Source organism: Agelaius phoeniceus, unplaced genomic scaffold, assembly GCF_051311805.1.
Source record: "Agelaius phoeniceus isolate bAgePho1 unplaced genomic scaffold, bAgePho1.hap1 Scaffold_415, whole genome shotgun sequence".
Lineage (NCBI taxonomy): Eukaryota > Metazoa > Chordata > Aves > Passeriformes > Icteridae > Agelaius > Agelaius phoeniceus.
In genome coordinates this window covers 49,305-56,881 of record NW_027509993.1, presented here as the reverse complement: position 1 = coordinate 56,881, position 7,577 = coordinate 49,305, and the positions used below count along the sequence as shown (strand labels likewise).

The 7,577-nt window shown below is 54.2% G+C and overlaps 2 long non-coding RNA genes across 2 annotated transcripts; both read left to right on the top strand.

The window, feature by feature from the left end:
• Positions 1–741: 741 nt before the first annotated feature.
• On the top strand, positions 742–4,048 carry LOC143693225 (uncharacterized). Its single transcript, XR_013180741.1, has 4 exons — positions 742–905; positions 1,156–2,011; positions 3,470–3,668; positions 3,797–4,048. It is a non-coding gene; the product is annotated as an uncharacterized LOC143693225 (long non-coding RNA).
• Positions 4,049–6,180: 2,132 nt separating this feature from the next.
• On the top strand, positions 6,181–6,858 carry LOC143693224 (uncharacterized). Its single transcript, XR_013180740.1, has 4 exons — positions 6,181–6,210; positions 6,446–6,486; positions 6,570–6,650; positions 6,731–6,858. It is a non-coding gene; the product is annotated as an uncharacterized LOC143693224 (long non-coding RNA).
• The last annotated feature ends 719 nt before the right edge of the window (positions 6,859–7,577 follow it).

The window sequence follows — 7,577 nt, the reverse complement described above, 5'->3', positions numbered from 1 at the left end:
GGTGTCCTCTCTCGGCCGCCATGTTGGGAGTGGCGCGTCACCACTGTCGCGGGAGTTTGTTTGACCTTCTGAAAATGGCGGCCAAAAGGGCGGGAAAGCGGAGGACCCTGGTGTGTCTATGCGGACTGCCTGCACGGAACACCGACGCCGGCGCGGCCCCGGCGGGATTTTCTCTTGCGTTTCAGGTGTGCCCGACACGGGCTGTGTGGTCAGCGGCTCCGCGGGCGGGCGTATTTTGGCGTGTTTCTGACCGGCATGTGAGTAACCGCCTCTCTCGCCCGAGGGGGGGGGGGGGGGGGGTCCTCTCTCGGCCGCCATGTTGGGAGTGGCGCGTCACCACTGTCGCGGGAGTTTGTTTGACCTTCTGAAAATGGCGGCCAAAAGGGCGGGGATATCGCGGACCCGGGAGTCTGCCACCCTGTGGCCAGAGCCCGGTACTGCAGCCCCCCGAGCCAGCGCCCTGCCCCTCGCCGCTGGCTGCCGGGGGCGGGGCAAGGGCGCGGCTGCCGAGCGAGGCAAGGGCGAGGGGCGGGAGCGAGGGGCGGGCGGGGCGGGAGCGAGGGGCGGGCGGGAGCGAGGGGTGGGCGGGGCGGGCTCGGTAAATGGCCGGGAGGGGTGAAAGACGTTCAGGAGTGCAAAAGGGACACGATGGCTGAGAAGAATGGCCGGGGGGGGGGGGCGCGGCCCAGCGGGGCCGCTTTCGGCGGGCGGCGGAGGCGCGGTCGCAGCGCTCCGCGGGCCGGGGGCAGCGAGCGGGGGCGGGCGAACGCCGTCGGAACGGGAACGGGGCTGCACCCCCCCCCGAGCCCGCGCACGCGCCTCTCGCGCGGCGGAAGCGACGGCGGGCCGGAAAATCCCGGCGGGGCGGCGGCGCTGCCCGCCCTTTCTGCCGCCAGCTTTGCAAGGTAAGACCGCCCGCCCCGTCCCGCCCCGCCCCGTCCCGCCGCCCTCCGGTGTCTGTAAACAGACGGACTCCCTCTGGCTTCCCACTTCTCCGTGCTGGAGAGTGGGAGAAAGGTCCGTGCTGTTTGCCGTGTCCTCGGTGGGCAGAGAGCTCTGACCTTGCCTTGCATGGGCTGCTGAGGATTGGATCCTTGGGGATGTGCTTGGATGCATTTAGTGACCTTTACAGATTTCTTTCCCCGCTTTTTTCAGTTCCCAGAATCATGGAAGAATTCAGGTTGCAAGGAGCTCTAAAGATCACCTCATTCCAAGGCTGCTGCCGCCGTGGGCAGGGACGTGCTTCCATCGAGCAGCTTGCTCAGAGCCTCATCGCAGAGCACCGACGGGCCTTGAACACTTGCAGCGATGGGGCAGCCCCAGGACCTCTGAGCAACCTGTGCCCTGTGCCAGCCGGGTGCCAGAGGAGGAAGGAAGCCCTTCCCACCTGGAGCAGAGGCTGCGTAGCCTTGTGTCACCGAGCGTGTGAGACAGAAAGGCCCTTCCTTTCTGGAGGGGTAACAACACTCAAAGCTCTTTCTCGGGACAAGCCGAGCAATGGAAGGCCAAAGTAGCCTTCAGTTCTTCCAGCAGCTTTGGGAACAACTTGAAGGAGGAGCAGAGCTGGCCTGGTGCCTGCCGGCTCTGCAGGCAGTGGGCATGGCGAAGCTGCAGCTGCATCTGTCTTCTTGGCTGAGGCTTTATAAATGAGGCGCTTTTCTGTAGTTCCTTTTCAGGCATGACGTGCAAGTTGCCCCTAGAAGTCCAAAGGCAGCTGTTTTCTTAGCAGAAGGAAGTCAGGAGGAGGCAAAGCCAGCAGCTAAGTCTGGATAAAAAACTTGGCTAACCTCTTTTCCCCCCCTCCTCCAAACAGGCAATTGTGAAGCACTCAGCAGAGATCTGCCCGGGAGGAAAAGCAGAGCCAATCTCTGAGAAGAAGGGACGTGCGAGCTCTGGCGAGGACGGCTGCTCCCCCTGGCCTTGGTGTGGGACCTCCTGAGCTGCCATTCCTGTGGTGGGAGTGTTCCTCCTCTCCTCCAGCCAAGCCAGAGTCCGCCTAGGGAAGGAGCAGGTAAGGTTGAAGTACCGAGGTCTCCCAGGTAAGAAGTGACACGGCCAAAGGAAATGGCCTCAACTTGCAGCAGGGAAGGCTTAGATTGGATTGGAGGGAAAATTTTTTCACTGAAAGGGTGCTCAGGCATAGGAGCCCAGGGAAGTCCCCATGCCTGGAGACATGTCAAGGATGTCAAGATGTGGTGTTTAGGGACCTGATTTGGGGGGGCAGCAGCTGGGCTCGATGTCCTTAGAAGGCTTTTCCAACCGCAAGGATGCTACGGATCCTATGGTTCTGGAAAGCCTTGACCCCTCTGGCTCTAGCACAGCACCTGGATGCTGACAAAATGAGGCTGGTCCTAGAGCCTGGAGGTCCCTGTGCCACAGGGAGAGGACAAGCCGGTGTCACCTGCAGGGAGGGTCTCGTCCCCAGAGAGCCGTCAGTGACTCCGTCCCTGCCCGGGGCTCTGGGTGCGCCCTCGGGGGGCGGGGGACGACACCTGCCCTCAGGTGTCCCTCTGGGCACCTGGGAAGGGAACCAGGTCCATCCGTGCGGCAGCTCCAGGGCTTGCAGGCTTTGGGGCTTTGCAGCTGTGTGCCTTGTCACAAGGTGGCAGGGACGTGACACTGCCTGGCAACGCTGCTGGCCTCGGATCCTTGCTGCTCTCATCCTTATCCCATATGGATTTAGCAGCAATCTTCTGTCTTTGCTTTCAAACTGTCCTTGGGAGAGTTCCAAGAGAGGGTCATTAGTTATTTCAAAGCCTACATCTTTTACCTCTTGGCACTGAAGAGAAAAGACACAAACCTGCTTTGCATCCTTCTGCCTGGAAGTCATTGTGACACGGGGAAGGGAGGAAGGGGCTGGCCGGGGTCAGCCTCTGCTGAGCCTCAGCTCTTGCTGCTCCTGCTCACAGGGTAAAGCCAAAAGCTGTCGTGATCAAAAACGCAGGCCGCCCTTCTGACCTGAGTCACAGGGGCCGTTTCTTCTGAATGAATCAAGGTGGGAAATCATTCTTGGAGCTTCAGAAGAAAAAAAACCCCAGAACCGTAGGTACGTTTGTAAGAGTGTGTATGTACGTACATTTCCTTCGATGAAGAAGAAAATCTTAGAAATATCATGTCACGTCTGGCTTCCTAGAGAAGATCCTGAACTCTGGGCTTCTGAAAGCAAATGGCTGTGCATTTATAGGAGCGTTTCCCTTCTTTTTATGTGCCTCCCCCAGTCATCTTCTACCCTTGCCCACGGCAAGGAGAGTGCGGTGATTTGGCTGCTCCGCTCTGCCGAGGTTGTTGCAGGCTGTGTAGCAGGGAGTGAGGCCTTTTGTGGCTGCTCATCAGACGTTTTCCTACAGCCTTCTCCCTGCAATGGTAAAATGAGACTTGTGTTAGCAAGCAGTCAAGTAGAGCAGGTAACATTAGAAAAGAATTGTTTCTGAGCTGCTGTTCACTAGCACGTGTTTCCCCTTTCCGGCAGAGTGCAGCCGCCCAAGAAGGGATTTTTTGTGGCTCAGCCAGATGTGCTCCCGCCTCCCACCGAGACGCTGAAACGGAGCTGAGTTTGCATTCCAATGTCTTGGAACAGAGGTTCATGGGAAGTTTTCTCAGCTATCTAAGGCATGGAGCCCTGGAGCCAAGTCAGCCTGAGCTGCTGCGTGCTTGCTGTGAGCCTTGAGGTGAGCGCACATCGTTGCGGGCTTGGGATCGATTGAAATGCGCTAAGGAAACCAGCTCTGGGGAGGGAGGGAGGGAGGGAGGGAAATGCTCTCTTAACATGTGCCAATTCTTCTGTCAAACTCATCAGGGCAGGACAGCGTTCAGACTGAAAGTGTAAGAAGATGTGGAGGGAGACAGAGAATCTGACAGGAGCACCGGACTCACAAGTGCACGAATTTTGCTTTTGGCTTGGATTCAAACGCAGAAGTTGTAAGGAATTTGGGAAGGAGAAGGGACATTTCAGAAGGAGAAGAAGAAAAAGAAGTTGTTGTTGTTGTTGTTACAGCCCTGGCAAAATCTTTGGTTCTAGCTAATAAAGGAAGCTAGTTGAAATAAAAAAAAAGAAAAAAATGGGTTTTTTTTCCTTCGCTGTTGTATTCGTTGGTGGGTCGTTATAGGGTGTGTTGTTTTATTTCTTGGTCTTATTAACTCTGTGTAAATAGTTTTTTGAGTGAAGCTCACTTTCTGTACGTGTTGGTTTGTATTTGAGGTAGGATTAATTTCAAGAGGTTTCTTTCCTAGACTTCTGATAGGTATTCCTGGGATTTTGGTTTTGTTTACTGTGTGTATCAACAGAGAGATTTGGTAGGGCCAGCTGGGCTGCTGGAGTTTTGGGTGTTAATTTATTAGATGGCTTTTGTTAAACACAGAATAATTATGTAAGTTAACAGCAAATTACCCAATTTATCTAGGTAAGCTACCTAAACACAATGCTTTATGTCTTGCCATTTTTCTGTTCTTCTGCTCCAAGTAGTTGTGTCAAAAAAGAAAGCGCTGTTATTTTTCTGAAGAGCTTTCTTCTATAACAAGGCCTTTACTCCCTTTGAATTTGAGTCAGAGGAGCCAAACAGCTGCAGCTGCTCTGTGGGCTTTTATATTTGGTGGGATTAGCCCCCTCCCTTTTCCCAGGCATCATGGGAATGGGAGGCGGGCACCATCATGGGTATATTAACCCCAGCTTTTGCTGAGGGGCTTCATTCCCTCTCTGGGGTGTGCTGGGGTGAGAGCTCTCCTGTTATTTCGGTGAAGGGCCTCTTTTAGCTTAGCTTGCTTTCAGCAGGTGCTTCTGGGCATCTAAAGCAATAGAGGCTTGGAAGATACTGTGAAGAAAATGGCATGGAATACAGGGAGTATTTAAGGTGACGATTTCGGATTTTGTGTTTAGGGGTGATAAAGCGTATCTGCAATTTCTGGTTTTGTTCTTGTTTTGTGTTTTTATAGTTTTTAGGAGGTGCACAGCTTCCAGAGATCCCAGGTTGTGTCAAGCACAGCACTTCTTTCAGCAGATTCATCATGTCACAGGAGGCATCTGCCCAGTGTTAAAAATGATGTTTGAGATTGAGGCTTCAGGTGAGTTGAGGGTTGTGACTAGGAGAGGGAGGGTGAGCAGGTATCCAGTTAGGAGTTATTGGGGGGCAGGGGGGTTTGCAGGCAGCAGGGTGAGAAAGGGTGTTTATTTGAGGGCCCCCCCACACAAGGCTTTTCAGAAGCCTAGCAGAGGCATTCACATGTTTTCCTCACACAAGGTCATCCACTGCACTCACAGGAATGCCATTTCACTTTGCTTTTCTCTAACCCAGGTGCCACTAATAATAAAGGCCACACCCTTGGAATCAGGATGAAGGTGGAGCCTGAAAGAGCCAGGCACACTCAGGAGAGGGCAAGTAGCTGACTTGCTGGGATTTGGCCTACATAACTCTAAACTCATACGTTGGTTTTGGTTTTCTTTATTGTAGCTGACTGAGAGGCTAACAGGCGATCACAGGGCCCTACGAGGCAGACTCATTTCAGGTGCAACGTGGATTCACATCGCCGATCATCCAAAAGATAAGTCGGGGGCCATGGCCTGGAGAAGGGAGGGTAGCAGGTTGGGAGTTGTTGGGACAGATTTAAAAATTAGCAGAGGGAAAAGCAATCTTCTCCAAGGGGCCTCTTAGGAGAGCTAAAGGGAGAGACTCCACATTTGATGGCAGCGTGCAGGCGGGCAGGGCAGAGCAGTTCCGGTCTACGTCGTGTTGTCGGGTGTACCGTGTTACCTACTGTGTCTTTGGGGTCCCTTTTGCCTTTTCCCCTCGAGACCCTCACCACAAGCATAATGTGTCGTGTTTAACGTCCCCCCGTTTGTCACGTTCTGTGTCACGGGTGTCTGCACATGTTTGTGCCGGAGCTGCTCTGCCCTGCCGCAGAGGCTGCTGCAATAGGACAAGGCTCAGGGACACGCAGTTTGTGGGGTGTCGCCGGACTCTAGGTGATATTCCTAGATAGACAGAAGATGTTTGGAGCTGTGAAGATATCTTGCAGCCCTTTGACGTTTGTCCTCGCTTTCTTTCAGATGCAGAAGGATAAAATCCAGGGCAAAATCCATCCACCCATCCCGAGTGAGGAGGTTCCCCCGAGCAGGTCAGTCACCGTTTGTCTCTGCAGGGAGAGTGTAAAGTGTGACTCTGTTACAGCTCTGTTCTTTTTCTTTTTAGGAAGCAAAGCTGGACATCAGCAGTCAAGGTGAGCTGGGCAAGGTGAGCATTGAGTAGCGTACAGAAGCAGTTGTTATTGCTCCAGTCTCACTTTCCGATGCAACTCTAAGCATCTGTTCCTGTTTCTGCGCTTTAGGCAATCCACTCGGAGTACGCCAGGCCCCAGTCACCAACCGGCCGACGCGCCGGGTTTGCCGCTCTCCCGAGCCCTGCGGAAGAATCACGGGACTTGGCAATGAAGCCTCTGCCCTTTCTGTTTAAAGGTGTCACCAGGGCAGCCTTCAGCAGTGGCCGAGGAGTTGCGGTGAGTCAGGGAAGTAGGGAGGAGGAGCGAGGCTCCGCTCAGGTTTCAGCAGCGCCACATCACCTCGTCTCCTCCTAGCCCAGGCGTGCCCCACGACGATGGCATCAGCCTCCGAGTGCGGCTGAAGCGTGCGGCCCCAGGAGCCAGGCATTCTTGGGAAAAGAGTGAGTGGCAGAATTGTTGGGTTTTGGCCAATGTGCTGCTGAGGTTATGCATTGATATTTTGTTTACTTTATTGGAGCAGACGAAGAAACAACAGGAAGTTGTTTAACAACAGTGCCAGCAGGACCTTCCCAGATGTCGAGGCAGCCTTCCTTTGCACCTGACACAGACCGGCATCCCCAGATGTCTGAGAGATAAGTAGAGGGCTTCGACCCACAGAGGGGATGAAACCAGGGCGCAGGGCAGGGACCCACCGGGAGGGGTTTTTGAGTCCGCTTTGGAGACGTGGGTGTCCAGGAAGCGGCCCCTTAGGCCTGAGGGGGAATTAAAACCAAAGTCTCACTTTTGATCACAGTGCTGAGGTGTACAGGGCAGAGCAGTCCTGGTGTGTATTGTGTCCCTTGTCTTTTGTGTATTATGTGTGGTTGGATGTGTCATGTCCTTTACCTTAGGCCTTGGAGGAGCCTAGCAGAAACCGTGGCATCATTGTTAGCATCTGTAATCTCTACATTCCTTGGCCTGGTACCCAGGCCATTGAACCTTTGACTCGGGAGCTCCGACAGGCATCAGAATTGCATCTCTCTTTGGAAGCATCCAGTCAGGTGGCTTTTCAGGTCTTGTTCTGAGCTGCACGGACAGCCGTGCTCCGCAATGCTCCATTTCAACAGATTAGGCTTTGTAAGAATGCAAGGTTAGGGAGAGGATTCTGACCGTAGGATTCCTGGGTATCCATCTTTGCAGTTCTTGGAATAAATCCTTCAGCCAGCATCTTCCTCCAGGGTTCTCTGAGCCTCATCAGTTTGCTATCTGTCTCATCTCGGTCATCTCCTTTTGCATTCTCTGAGTCCTTGCAGCCACTTTCCTTGCCAGGAGCTTTCTGTTCCTGTTGTGTCCCCCCTGTCTGTCACGTCCCGTCCCGTGTCACGGGT